This window comes from Marmota marmota, unplaced genomic scaffold (genome assembly GCF_001458135.2).
Source record: "Marmota marmota marmota unplaced genomic scaffold, marMar, whole genome shotgun sequence".
NCBI lineage: Eukaryota > Metazoa > Chordata > Mammalia > Rodentia > Sciuridae > Marmota > Marmota marmota.
In genome coordinates, this window is record NW_026000240.1 from 32642280 (window position 1) to 32657881 (window position 15602).

Genomic DNA, 15602 nt, shown 5'->3' on the forward strand with positions numbered 1-15602 from the left:
TGCACAAAACTTAACTCAAAATGGATCAAGGACTTAGGAACTAACCAGAGACTCTGCGTCTATTTTTTTTTTAATTTTTAGAGAGAGAGAATTTCAATACTTCGGCGGACACAACATCTTTGTATGTGGTGCTGAGGATCGAACCCGGGCCGCACACATGCCAGGCAAGCACGCTACCGCTTGAGCCACATCCCCAGCCCCGTCTGCGTCTAATAGAAGAAAAAGTAGTTCCTAATCTCATCATGTGGGATTAGGCCCCAACTTCCTTAATAAGACTCCTATAGTGCAAGAATTAAAACCAAGCATCAATAAATGGGATGGAATCAAACTAAAAAGTTTCTTCTCAGCAAAAGAAACAATCTGAGGGGTGAGCAGAGAGCCTACATCCTGGGAGCAAATTTTTACCCCTCACACATCAGATAGAGCACTAATCTCAAGGGTATATAAAGAACTCAAAAAGCTAAGCACCAAAAAAACAAATAACCCAATCAACAAATGGGCCAAGGACCTGAACAGACACTTCTCAGAAGAGGATATACAATCAATCAATAAATATATGAAAACATGCTCATCATCTCTAGCAATCAGAGAAATGCAAATCAAAACTACTCTAAGATATCATCTCACTCCAGTCAGAATGGCAGTATTATGAAAACAAACAACAACAAGTATTGGAGAAGATGCGGGGGAAAAGGTACACTCATACATTGCTGGTGGGACTGCAAATTGGTGCAGCCAATATGGAAAGCAGTATGGAGATTCCTTGGGAAACTGGGAATGGAATCACACTTGACCCAGCTAGTCCTCTCCTCGGACTATACCCAAAGGACTTAAAAACAGCATACTACAGGGACACAGCCACATCAATGTTTACAGCAGCACAATTCACAATAGCTAAACTGTGGAGCCAACCTAGATGTCCTTCAGTGGATGAATGGATTAAAAATGTGACATATATACACAATGGAATTTTACTTAGCAATAAAAAAGAACAAAATCATGGCATTTGCAGGTAAATGGGATGGCGTTGGAGAAGATAATGCTAAGTGAAGTCAGCCAATACCAAAAAAAAACAAATGCTGAATGTTTTCTCTGATATAAGGAGGTTGACTCATAGTGGGGTAGAGAGGGAGAGTATGGGAGGAATAGATGAATTCTAGATAGGGAAGAGGGGTGGGAGGGAAAAGGAGTGGGTAGGGGATTAGCAAGGATGGTGGAGTGTGATGGACATCATTATACAAAGTACATGTATATAAAGAATTGTATACTTTATATACAAACAGAGATACGAAAAAATGTGGTATATATGTATATTAAGAATTGTAATGCAAAAAAACTCAACAAAGTACATGTATAAAGGCATAAATTGGCATCAACATACTTTATATACAGAGATATGAAAAATTGTACCCTATATGTGTAATAAGAATTGTAATGCCTTCCACTGCTGTCATGTATTAAAATTAAGTTCTGATATTGGGAGGTTTCCTGCTTCATATTTCTCATTAAAGATTGCTTTAGCTATTCTGGGCCTCTTATTTTTCCAAATGAATTTCATGACAGCTTTTTCTATTTTTATGAAGAACATCATTGGAACTTTGATAGGAATTGCATTGAATCTGTATGGCACTTTTGATAGTATGGTCACTTGACAATATTAATTCTGCCTATCCCAAGAACATGGGAGCTCTTTCCATCTTCTAAGATCGACTTCAATTTCCTTGTTTGTTCTGTAGTTTTCACTGTAGAGAACTTTAACCTCTTTTGTTAGATTGATTCCCAAGTAGTTTATTATTTTTAAGGCTATTGTGAATGGGATAGTTTTCCTATTTCTTTTTCAGTTGATTCATCACTGGCATAGAGGAACACAATTGATTTATGGGTGTTAATTTTATATTCTGCTACTTTGCTGAATTAGTTTATGAGTTCTGAAAGTTTTCTGGGACTTCTAAATATAGGATCATGTCATTGGCAAACAGGGATAGTTTGAGCTCTTCTTTTGTCTAATTGCTCTGGCTGAAGTTTCAAGGACTATGTTGAATAGAAGTGATGAAAGAGGGAATTTTTGTCTTGTTTCAGTTTTTAGTTGTTTTTCATTTTGTTTTGTTTGCTTTTTTGAGACTGTGTCTCACTAGATTGCTCCAGCTAGCCTCCAACTTGTGATTCTCCTGCACCAGCCTACTGAGTAGCTGAGATCACAGGTGTGTGCCACCACACCCAGCAATATAAAAATCATTAATGAGACACTTGACATTCATTTTTCATACAAAGTCTTCAAAATCTGGTGAATATTTTATTTCTATAGCACATCCCACTTCAGACTGGCCACATTTCAAATACCCAGTAACCACATAAGGCAAATGGCTCTTGGGCAGCATAACTATAGATCTGTGATGCACACAGAAGATGAAAATGTTCTTTAGGATCTCAACTCAAGGCTTTCCATCCCACAGCCCCAGGCTAAGAAGATCAAAGTCTCTGCCAATGCACCCATAGCCCTTTCAATGCAGCTGGGTTGAGAGTGTTCCTCAAGTTTTAATGAATTTCCTGGGCATGTAAAATTGCATACTGATTCCGTCGCTCTGGAGTAGGCTTTGAGAGTTTGCATTGTATAAACTCTGATTCTCAGTCACCACTTTGAGTAACAAGGGACTGTGTTATACATACTGGGGGTATGCATGACTTAGAATGTGTTTCTGATATCTTTTCAACTTGCCATCCAGAGCCATCTAAATTAGGGCTATCCAATAGAAATATAACAAAAGCCACATACAACATGTGGCTATAAAATTCTTTTTAACAGGGATTGAATTCAGGGGCACTCAACCATTGAGCCACATCCTCAGCCTTATTTTGTATTTTTAACTTAGAGACAGGGTCTCACTGAGTTGCTTAGCACCTCACTTTTGCTGAGGCTGGCTTTGAAATCATGATCCTCCTGACTCAGCCTCCCAAGCCACTGGGATTACAGGCTTGAATTCTTAATTGTCATCCCTTTCTTTTCCTAAATTCTTTTTTTTTTTAGCAGTGACAATACGCTTTATTTGTGATGGTTAAAGGTCACGGGGAGGTGCCCTTGCAGGCATTAGGCACATGTTCTGGGCAAAGCACCTTCCCAGGGATTCCCTGGGCACTCAGCCCCTGTGGAGTCACAGCTGCCTCCTGGGTGAGCAGCCGGCAGGACTGGTGGAGGGCAGGGAGGCCCATGGCAAAGGAGAGAGCGACGTCAACCCCCAAGGCCGGTGTCAGGAGGGTTGAGCTGGCCAAAAAGAGATCGATATAACTCTGTCCTGGCATCCTCATTCATTATAGTAGGGTCAATAGGTGCCATGAAGCTCAGGGGCTTGCTAAGGACATGAAACCCAAGTTTCCTTCCTTTGCTGGCTTTCCTGACTACTTTCTTGTGGATTTTGCTTTGTAGCTTCTGGATTGCAAGCCACTGCCTTCCCATGGCCACCTGATCATTGGGATCCAAGGAGCTGGTCTTTTGTTCTGTGAGTTCTCGAAGGAGCTGGTGGTAAAAATCATCATCATCAAAGATTTCTTCATCCATGTCCTTCAGGTGAGCATTGGCAGGGACTTGAAGAAGGATCTCGGTTCTCCTGGCAAACTCTCTGGATCAGGTTGAGCTACTGGTTCAGGCTTGCCAAGAACCCAGTGGGTAGACCGCTTGGTCTGTGTTTTTCGAAGTAATCTTTCTTTGTCCATCAGAATATGATCAATCTGAGTCAAGACTGAGCATTCAAAGGCACCAAAACCCTTCCCCAATTTTCTGGAAGCCAGCTTTATTTTATCATGCCACTTCTGCAGTGTCCGGTAGACTGTGAAGTCAGCAAAACACTTTGCCATGAAGCTGGGATAGTTATCCATCTCTGCTTCTTCTCTTCCACTAGCTCATCATCTTCACTAGAAATCTCCTCACTTTCCTCTTTGGGTTTCATCCCATCTATTCGATGTCTACTGTCTGGATACTGGAAAAGTAACTCTTCCTGAAGATCTACCAATAACCACAACAATGCTTTAAGGGCTTTGTGACTATTTTTTAAGGCGCTGGCAAATTCTGGGCCACCTTTGTCCTTGAAAACAGGAAAAACATCCGGTTGAGGCAGCTGATTGTCAACAGAGCTTTTTGTAGTTTGATCCTTCCTTCCAAGATCTGGTCCCACAGTGCTATCTGATTTTTGACCGCTCTTCCTTTCTCCACTTCCTCAGAAGTCTTGACGCTGGAGAAGGTCATCAGGACACCATCATCTTCACTGCTCTTGTCTCCAGCCCTGTCTTCCTCACTCTCACCCTCCCCCATCTTCCTCACTATAGCCTTCTTCCATGCCACTCTCTTCCTCTTCCTCCTCCTCCCAAGGTCATCCATTCCCTTGGCAAATTTCTCAAAGTTACTAATGCTCTGGAAACTGAAGCCTGGTGTTTCTGCAGAGAGGCTTCTACTCTTCTTCCTCCCTGCCTGGATGCTCTCCCCATCCTCCTCAGCATCCTGTTCCTCAGCAGCAATCCCATCCTCCTCATCAGATTCCCCAAGACCCAGTCCCTCTGAATCTCCATCTCCAGACCCTTCCTTAAGTATTTCGTCATCACATGAACCTGGCAAAGTCGGCTCCCAATGGTCTTCCTTCCAAGCTTTTCTAGAGAATATCTTTTGTATGTGTCCAATAGGGAGGTTGATGCCAGTTTTCTAATGCTACCCACCGCCAGGAAATCACCGTCTCCATCTTCCCCTTCATCAAACCTGTCAATCACTCTGGCAGCAGTGGCCTCCTCCTCTGGGTCGGCCTCAGGATCCGCCTCTCGCGGTTGCAGATTCAACAACTGTTCCAGCTGCAGGGCCAGGGGCTGCTTTCCCGCCATATTCACCAGGTCTGGGTTCCCGCTGTGCAAGTGATGCACGTGAATGTACGTGGCCAAGCCCCTGCTCCGCTCGGTGAGAATTTTTTTTTAAATATATTTATTTTTTAGTTGTAGTTGGACACAATACTTTTATTTGTTTCTATGTGGTGCTGAGGATCGAACCCAGGGCCTCACGCTTGCTAGGTGAGCGTGCTACCACTGAGCCACAATGCCAGCCCCTCGGTGAGAATTTTCATCTGCCAATTCAGATGTTTGTTTGCTTTGGGCAAGTTTTCATCTAATTCTACATTTCTTTAATTAGAAGATGCATCTTTTTCACATTTGACTCTTTCTCAAATTGAAAAATTATGACACATTCATTTAATACATTCCGGTTTCCTTCAACTTCCCCCAAAAGCTATTTTAAATCCATAACATCTTGAAATGACAGTTTGAAATTTTAAAATACAATTTTTTATACTTATGTTTGGTTCCCTTTGTTCTCCCCACCCCCAGAATGTCTATTTAGTCCTATGCTGTTTTTTGATCTGTTTTCCATTATTATTACACTCTTTAACTTTATCTATCTTTGTACTCTGTAACCAAGGTGATTTTTTCCAAAGCCTCTAAATCAAAACTCTGTTTTCCAGAAGGCTGAATTACATAGTACTGCTTCTAAGTTAGGTGTTGGTTTTTAAATAGTTTTATTTTCTTTCTGTAGTCTCTGGATTTGCCTCCGGTTATCTCTTGCTTTTCTTGGGGCCCTTGATTAATACTGCCTGAGTTCTCTGATGTTGAGTTTAGAGTAATTCTCTTCTGTTGACTAGAACAATGCTTCATCTTTGTTTTAAGTGTAACAAATGTTTCCTTTTTATTGGGAATATTTCTGGATAAGGTTCATTCTGGTGTGTTGTGTTTTCTGTGAAGCCTTTGGATGTGTGTTTGCAGGAGGAGTAAGCTGAGGAGTTCAGGGTCCAACAGGAGTTGGTCCTACACATTTCACAATCACAGTTCTCAGCTATGTTCTAGTTTATTACTATTGAGAATAGAAATTTTCATCTCTTTCTACTTTAATTGCTTGTTGCCATTTTATTAAATGGTTACCATGTTTTTTAAAAATTATTTTGCTGTCAGCTCTCTTAACTAATATATAGTCCTTAGGTTTAATAATTTTTAATCGATTCTCTTAATTATGATCAATGTAGAACATTAAGCACATACATGATTCTTATTACGAACCAGTCACTCCTCTTTGCTCTTTAACTTTACAACTTCCCTATGAGGCAAGAACTACGATATTTCCACATGACAAAAAAAAATGATGTTTAAGTATTTTGTTCAAGTGACTCTCCGCTAATTAATTTGAGCCCAAATAGATGGGCTCTTAAATCGTTATACTACTGTAAAATAGTAAAAATTTTTGTAAAATCTGATTATGTCTCCCTCTTTCCAAATATTTTTTTCTTATCACATGGTTAAAAGGAAATATGTAAATTTCATTGTCTCATTTCTTCTATCTCCTTCCTCCCCTCTATTAAGGATAAGGACTGAAGCATCAGAAGAGCTAAGGTCTAGAACAGCTCTGAACCAAGTGGGCCCATGGTCCTCAGCAAGGGTTTATCAATCTGATCCTCAACTTTCTCCTCAATGAAATGATAATTTAAAAATCTGTTCTTTTTACCTCTCAAGATTACAATGGAATTTAAATACAGCCACTTACATAAACTGCTTCAAGAACTAGATTAATTCATCGCTATTCCTGTAATTTCCCACCTGCAGTATTTCTATTTGGGGGAAACTCTTTTTTTCCTAATACCTTCAAGCCATCCAGTTGCCCTGCAGCTTTAGCACACCCTTGCTTATCATTCCCTCTTCTCCAACACACACACATGCATGCACATGCATACACACACATACACACACTACCCACTACAACCAACACCATTTGCCATTCTCTAAAGAACTATTCTTTCCTTGTTCCACTATTGCAAATGTCTGGTTGCCTACCCAATATTCCAATATTCCCTATTCCTTCCTTTTTTATTCAGAGAATGGTGGATAGGGCAATGTGCTCAGCTATAAAAACCCATTTCTGAATTTCCTTCATAGGTAAGGTTAGCCAATGAAATATATGCAGAAGGTGGATGACCCAGCAATAAAATAGATCTAGCTGCAGCATCTTCCTTCTTGCTGCATGGAATGCAGACAAAATGTCTGGAGCTCCAACAGCCAGCTTGTAAACATAGAGCAATGTTATAGATGGAAGCTCCATGCCAAAAAAGGTAGAAACAAAGGCAAAAAGAATCCTGGCCGCTGATAATCATGGTTCCCCTTTATTAATCTACACTGCCTATTTGTGGACTTATTTTACACAATGAAAATATATGACTTGTCTAAACTGCTATTTTGATTTGCCACTTTTGTAGCTCAACCTATTGACAGTTTATGTAATCTAAGTCCAGACAATGGTATTTAGTATGCATAAGAATACTTAAATAAACTTTTATTTAATTATTTTTTAGTTGTAGTTGGACACAACACCTTTATTTATTTATTTATTTATATGTGGTGCTGAGGATGGAACCCAGGGCCTCACAGGTGCTAGGTGAGCACTTTACCGCTGAGCCACAACCCCAGCCCCATAAATAAACTCTTTAACAATCATCCTATATCAATAATTAGTGAATAGGGGCTGGGGATGTGGCTCAAGCGGTAGCGCGCTCGCCTGGCATGCGTGCAGCCCGGGTTCGATCCTCAGCACCACATACAAACCAAGATGTTGTGTCCGACGAGAACTAAAATAAATAAATATTAAAAAAATAATAATAATAATTAGTGAATAAAATATGAGAAAATTATAAATTATATTTACCTATTAACTAAAAAGATCTGGCAATACCCTTCTTTGGCAGTGTTTTTGTATTGTTAGATTATTACACTACGATTTTCTTATTTTTCTGTTTTGGTTTCCCTATTGTTAAACAAAAGATTAGCCTAGGTAATTAGCTGTAAAATTTCAATATTAACAACTGCTGGTATGTATTCAATATATAATCAATGTTTCACACAATTGTTAGGTAGAAGTTCAGGGACACCAAGATGGTGGAGGCAAGGTATGAGAAACATGCCAGCAGGAGTACAAGACAGGAGATGAGTCTTCAAGTCCCTGTTTACAATAAGTTATTACCATGATGACTTCCACCACAGGGTCAGTATTCTAAAGCAACCAATGGGGGTAAAATGGACCGTTTTCAAATTAAATCATAACATAATCAATGGGGGTAATGTGGTAGTATTCTAATGAGGTATCATAAGGTAACCAATGGGAGCATATGGTGTATGGCCCTCAATCGGCCCATGCAGGGAGGAGAACAGCTCACAGCTTAATACATATAACAAGAATTTCCTAACATTTGGGCTCGAGCCTCTATCTCCTACTTGGCCCACTCTGCTCTATCTTACGGTGTTGCTTTCACCTTCACCTTCAATAAATCTGTGCTTAGCCTGTTATTTCTGCATGTCTTCCTCCGTTCTTTGTTGCTGATGCAAGAACTTGGACCCCAACACCAGTAACCCAATAATCTCAATGCTTACTTCAACTTTATAAGGTACATACAATTATGTCCACCCTATAAAGAAAGGAACCAAGGCTCAAAGAGGTAGCATAGCTTGCCCAAAAGCTTGCAGGCCCTGACTACAAAGATGATGCTTTTTCACTGCACTACACTATCTTTCTAAAGCTCTAATTCCATTATTCTGGTCCTTTAATGTTCCTGTTATCTTCCAAGATAACAACTAGCTAACCAAGTAAATTATTCCATTCTAAGGGAGAAGACTTGAGATATCACTTGGGACCATCAAATAATGCGGAACTGCATAGTGACCTTTCAGAGACTAAGTCTGGAATGGCAGAATGGGCCCAATGGTGGCTTGAAGAATGAGAATTCATACAGGTCAGAGGAATCTAGGTCAGTATCATACAGTACCAGGGATTTATGGGAGTGTCAAAAAAGCTAGCAACAGCCACACACACACACCACCAGCCAGAACTTCCTCAAAGGACACATGTATATTTCATTCATATCTCAGGTTCCCACTCTGCCCAGTGCCATTTCCAATCCTTTTGCACCTGACCAGGATAGATTTAAATCTGAGATCCTACAAGATTGACAGGGGCATCTTCAAAGCAAACTACAATACCAAGAAAAGTACACATCTTTTGTTAGTATGTGAAATTATCAGAAATAGAGGGTTTAGGCAAATGTTTCAGGGTCGGAAATTCTTCCCTTTTGGAAGGTGATTTGAACTTGGAGGAAAAAAATCACAGTATGAGATACCATGAAAACAAGACATATGTTGTAAACCTTATACTTCATTATAGAATGATGCTGAGCATATGCTCATTGACTGCTTATGAACCAGCTCTATGTGCAGCTCTGATTCAGAATATTTATAGTGGCAAACTATTTTTGCAGTCTTATAATATTCTAAGCGACAGCTCCCAATTTTACTGACATTACCAACTATGTTTTCAAACAAAGCAGTGATTAGCTTTTGAAATCTATGAACAAGACTTTTAGACGTTTTAATGTAAAACACATACATAATTAACCATATGATCATCATCTTAAATATTTTCTCGACTTTAGTATATTGATAATGATTCAGTGTCATAACCATGTGACAGATAGGAAACTCTGGGGAAATAATTTAGAATGATAATGGCCAGTCCCATATCAAAACTCTACATTCTTCATCCACCCAGTGAAGAGAGAGGAAAACCAAAAAACATCTGCAAAGACATTTGAACCAGAGTTTCAGAATAAGTCAGTAATGAATTTAAATTTAATGTTTAAGTTACCAAAGAAGAAAAAGAAACAAAACCCACAACAAACTGTAATTGTGCCTTCATCATCAAATATCCGATGAGTCAGCTCCTCAGCAATGATGATGATCCTGCTTCACCTGAAGGAATGATTCAGAACCACCGGGAATTGCCTTTTTTACTCCAATTCATAAGAAATCTCAGGATCCCTATTGATTCTACTTAGAGGTTGTAACACCATAAACTTAAATATTGAAAATATGTCTTTCTGGAGCAAATTCTTCCAAAGGATTTTTGTTCAGAATTCATGAAGTAAATATACCTCTTTCAAAATATCTAACCTGGCACTCTGAGATAACAAAAAAAAAAAACAAAAAAAACTTTTTTTTTTCTTTTTCAAAAGGAGCAGCTAAATAAAAACCTATGTGAAGGATAGAACACTGCATCAAATTACAAGGTTCCTGGTTAAAGCAATAGCAAGCCTTAGGTTTGGAGATCCTGAGAGTAAGTAACTCCCTCAGCCCTTGGAAGAACCTTATTTGGTGTCTTGAAACAGAGTAGAAAGTCCAAAACGTTCATTGAAGCCATGACTGCTGTTTTGAGCAAATCTCATTAACAGTTTACAGTTTGAGACAGAATAACAACAAACCATGAATGTTTCCAAGTGTTTTGTTATATTGGAATACACTAATGCTTACGGCTCACGGTTTAGTCACCAATTGCTATTTATTTGGGGGTTCCTGTGTTGGGGTTAGGGGCCCAAGTATTAGACTAAATGACTTCTAGGGCAAGGTTTCTCAAACTTCAGCTGCATGAGGACCCCTTGGAGGGTTTGTTAATCTCACATTCCTAATTCCCATAACCAGAGATTCTGGTTCCGCAGGTCTGGTGCAGGGCCCATGAATTTGCATTTCTAACATGATTGCAGAGAATGAAGATGCTGGTGGTCTGAACCACAGCACCCCTAAAAGTCTAGCCTTTCAGAACTGGAGTCTCAAACATTTGCAAAGTTATTAGAACCTGGATTTTAGGGCACCAAACCGGGGCAAAATCACCGGAGCAGCTCACACCCACAAGTCTGTCCTGGGCTCCCTCGCCCACCCATCTTAGGTCCCCTGCCTTGCACCCGACACTCACCGAGATTTCCCGGGGTCTGGGGACACTTAGAACCTTGAAGTCGGCCCCAGCTCTCCGGAGGGGCTGCCCCGAGCGGCTGGGCGCTGCCACTGCACGTGCCGTGCGTCTGGGATCCAGCTGCAGGAAGCCCCAGGCGCAGCGGGCTGCGGGGCAGGTGGGTACCCCCAGCAACTGAGCATCCAGCGGCGTGGGCTGAACGGCCCTTTTAAGCCCTCTCTGGCTTGTGCCCTCGGCCTAATTCTCCCCTGGGACTTTTAACTCTTTGCAGATTTTTAAATGAAGATGTCCAGAGACTTCCAGCTGTTTGTTGGCTGGGTCTACACTGTGTAAGCAAACGGTTTCAGGGAAGCCACTAGCTGCCAAAATGAACTTGAGAAGGCAGAGCTTCTCAGAAACAGAGGGCAAACTTTATCTCTGCAGAGCTGAGGTCACGGCTGCTATTTGGGCTGAGGACTCGCCATTTGGCTGCAAGATTTACAATTCCTCAGAGCCAGCCTGCAGGGAACCAGAGAAAATCCTCAGAGAGAGGCAGTGTCTGTCCTAAGGGAAACAGGAACAAGAGAGAAAGTAACTGGCACTCCCGCGCACAAGGCAGCAGTTTTATCTGGTAACTTTTGGAAGGAACGCGGGAAAATGGAGGGGACAGCAGAAATACAGATGTGATTTTTATCACACAGAACATAGCAAAGAACTGTGGAAGCACTGGCTAGCCTTACATGAATCACTTACTTTTTTATATTTGTTTTCTTGTTGTTGGTGGTGGTGGTGATTTTCTGGGACATGGACTCAGGTTGAGATTTTATATACATGAATAGATACTAACTGCATATGAAGAGACATTTGAAATTACTCAGATGAACGTTTATCAAACGACCAAGACGAAACATGAGAGATAGAGGATGACTCTAGCTCAGCAGACCTCCAGAATACTGGATCTCAGGTGTTCTGGGATTGCTTTAGGCGTTAATCAGAATGTTTCCAGGTATGTCTCAGAAAGAATGGGATCAAAAGGATGAGGAAGAAAAGTTAAGTGAGGACTGTCCAATTTTTTCTTTTTTTCTTTCTTTTTTTTTTTTTTGGTGCATTACAAGTAGACATAATAGTGGAATTCATTATATCATACGTATACATGCACATAATTTTTTTAGTGCATTATCATTATACATAAGAATGGGGTTCATTTTGAAATAATCATATATGTATGGAATATAATTTGCTCCATTTCAATCCCCAGTGCTTCCTCTTTCCCTGCTTAGGTCCCCCGGATCCTTTCCTCTTTTCTACTGGTCTTCCTTCTATTTATTTATTGCTTTTTTTAAAAATTGGTGCTTTATAGATACTCATAAAGGTGGAATTCACTGTAGTCTATTCATGTATGTACGTGGCATGATTTGGTCAATTTCATTCTACAGTTCTTCCCTTTTTCCATCCCTCCTCCTCTCCCCTCAATTCTCTTCCTCTATTCCATTGATCTCCCTTTTATTTTTCATGGAATCTCCGCCCCCCCCCTTTTTTTTTCTCTTATTTTGCTCTATCTTCCACATAGGAGAGAAAACATTTCACCCTTGACTTTCGGAGTCTCTTATTTCACTTAGGCTGCTGCGCAAAATTAAATCAGTCTCATTCCCCAGTGCCTTCCCTTTCCCTCCTCTCCTCTCTCCCCCAATCCACTTGCTCTCTACTTTACTGATCTCCCATTTAGTAGTAGTAGTGGTGTCATTTACACACACACACACACACACATACAGATTCATTGTGGTATATTCATACTTTGGTAGATTTCATTCCTGAATACTTCCCCATGGCCTCCTTCCTCTCATCCCCTCCTCTACACTATTACATTCCCTTCTATTTTCATTAGATTCCACATGCGTCTTTTTCATTTTTATCCCTTTCTGTCTATCTCTATGAGAGAAAACATTCGATCCTTGAGATTCTGAATCTGGGTTATTCCCCCCACCCCCGCTTTTTTTTTTTTTTTACAAAGAGAACACAAATTGTGTGTAAAATAATAACTTTTTCTTTTTGTCTTTCATTAATAAGGGGAAAATGTCGCAGGCAGAAAGCAATTTTTCTGAAGAGAGAGAGTACATTTCTTCCCTTTAGAATCCACTCGGTACAGTCAAGTTTATGAGCTCTATGGCACAGAACATCCTACAATCCTGGATTTGAACACTGAGATTTTTCCCTTTCTTATCAAGGAGTCCTGTTCAGGTTTTATAGAGAATGTGACATTTTGGCCATCTGGGTGAAACACAGAGGAGTAACGATGAGGCCTAGAAAATTAAGAAGTTAGAGTCTTGGTGACAAAATAGACTTCTGCTTTGCCGTCATGCCTGGCCCAGGTGGAGGCTTGACTCCCACTTCGTCCCCACACTGTCAGAGTGCAGAGATTTATTAATTGAGACGTTCTTCCCCATCAACAGTAATGTCTTTAGGGAGAAAGGAGGCCTCTTACTTCAGGAGAAGGGTGGGGTGTTTTCTTTACAATTACTGTGATATTAAAATAGCACTGGAGTCAAAAAGGAACTGGCTTTTTTCAGGAGTGTCTCTGGCAATTTTGATTTTCAATATGTTTGTGATTTTAAATTTCATAACTGCAATGCAAAATAAAGTGGCTGTGGAAATCTACAACCTTTTCTTCAGAATTCCACATTTCTTTTTCCTTTCTTCTGCTTATAAAATTGAAACAAATTTTTCCCTAAAGAAATCATAATGCAAAATCTATCCTCTGTTGAGAATTGTATTTATTCTAGTAAGGACGTATTAGCTTAAGGCAGTTAAGAAAGTAGGAATTCGGAGCCGAACACCTGACATAATTCAGGATTTCAATTTCCTAACACAGAAAAGAATCCAAATGGATTCTTATATTACTTTATCTGACTTGGGTTTCATTTAGCATTTTCTCTAGAAAAAGAAAAAGCATTGAGTAAAGATTAAAAAAAAAAAAAACAATTTCAAAACGTGAAGAGGATATTGATTGAGGTTTTCCCCAGAATTTAGCATTACTTATATTTATTTGATTCTCATAACCCAACTTTCACAATCTATATCATCTGCAATTGCTTTAAATAAGAAGCCAACATCAGAATGAGAAATATCAAACTCTGCTCTACTTTGCACTTATTAGGAAATACTGATACTTCTGAACATTTAAAAACCATACTATCAGAAATATGCAAGATGCATCAGCCTTCTTATATCAGAGAAAACATTCAGCATTTTGTGGGGGATTGGCTAACTTCTCTTAGCATTATATTCTCCATTGCCATCCATTTACCTGCAAATGCCATGATTTTATTCCCTTTTATTGCTGAGTAATATTTCATTGTGTATATATGCCACATTTTTTTATCCATTAATCTACTCAAGGGCATCTAGGTTGGTTCCACAGTTTACCTTTTGTGAATTGTGCTGCTATAAACATTTTGTGGCTGTGTCCCTGTAGTATGCTGTTTTTAAGTCCTTTGAGAATAGACCAAGGAGAAAAATAGCTGGGTCAAATGGTGGTTCCATTCCCAGTTTTCCAAGGAATCTCCATACTGCTTTCCATATTGGCTGCACCAATTTGCAGTTCCACCAGCAATATATGAGTGTACCTTTTTCCCTACATCCTCACCAATACTTATTGTTGTTTGTCTTCATAATAGCTGCCATTCTGACTGGAGTAAGATGATATCTTAGAGAAGTTTTGATTTGCATTTCTCTAATTGCTAGAGATGATGAACATTTATATATATATATATATATATATATATATATATATATATATTTGATTGATTTTTTATATTGATTTTTTTGATTCTGAGAAGTGTCTGTTCAGGTCCTTGACCCATTTATTGATTGGGTTGTTTTTTGTTTTTTGAGTTCTTAGTGCTCTATGTGTGAGGGGTAAAGATTTGCTCCCAAGATATAGGCTCTCTATTCACTTCACAGATTGTTTATTTTGCTGGGAAGAAACTTTTTAGTTTGAATCCATCCCATTTATTGATTTTGGGTTTTAATTCTTGTGCTATAGAAGTCTTATTAAGGAATTTGGGGCCTAATCCCACATGATTAAGATTAGGGCCTAGATAGGGTAGAGGGGTGGAGGGGAGGGGAAGGGAGAGGGCAGGGGAATGTGATGGACATCATTATCCAAAGTACATGTATGAAGACCTGAATTGGGTGTCAACATTTATATACAATCAGAGATATGAAAAATTGTGCTATATGTGTGTAATAAGAATTGTAGTGCATTCCGCTGTCATTTATTTTTTAAAAAATCAATTTAAAAAATTTTTTAAAAAGAAAAAAAGAAATATGCAAGATGATTTGGGATGAGAGATGATTTAAATGGAATATGACTGAATTTCTCCTAATGCAATAGAACTGTTTTTTAAAAAGAACAGGAAACATTTTTCTCAATGTCACTTGATAATGCCTGAATATCAGTAGATAAAAAATTAATAGTTAAAATGTGTTGCTGATAACTAAAACCAACATGCTTTCCTCTCTCTGTGTTAAGCAATATTGGAATCTAGTATACTTTCTTTTGTTGATGTTTGAGCTATACTGAGAACAAGCAAAAGTGACTTAGCTACCTTCGCCAGCAAATAATTGCTCCTAAAAGATAAGACTGTGACTAACAAAAATAGTTTACTTATCAATATTAACCGAGCGCTGCAGTTTCTGCCAGCCGTGCAAGCACCGTACTCAGGGCTGAATTCTGGGTTCGAGACGGGGGAAGGAAGCGGTCCATCTCGGTTCTCCACACCGGTCAGACCACAGAGGAGGCCAGCAGCCACCATGTTGGAAAGCT

At 39.5% G+C, this 15602-nt stretch overlaps 1 protein-coding gene and 1 pseudogene across 2 annotated transcripts in view; both read right to left on the minus strand.

The window, feature by feature from the left end:
- The window catches only part of Col6a5 (collagen type VI alpha 5 chain), a 143028-nt gene extending 131904 nt beyond the window's left edge, over window positions 1-11124 (minus strand). Inside the window, exon 1 of one of the 2 annotated variants that reach the window (XM_015487074.2) lies at window positions 10802-11121. The gene's annotated coding sequence lies outside the window, so the exon portion shown is untranslated. Of the gene's footprint in view, window positions 1-10801 lie in introns of both variants that reach the window. The other variant, XM_048793954.1, reaches the window with a different exon arrangement.
- On the minus strand, window positions 3200-4860 carry LOC107143164 (annotated as a pseudogene).
- Window positions 11125-15602: the final 4478 nt, after the last annotated feature.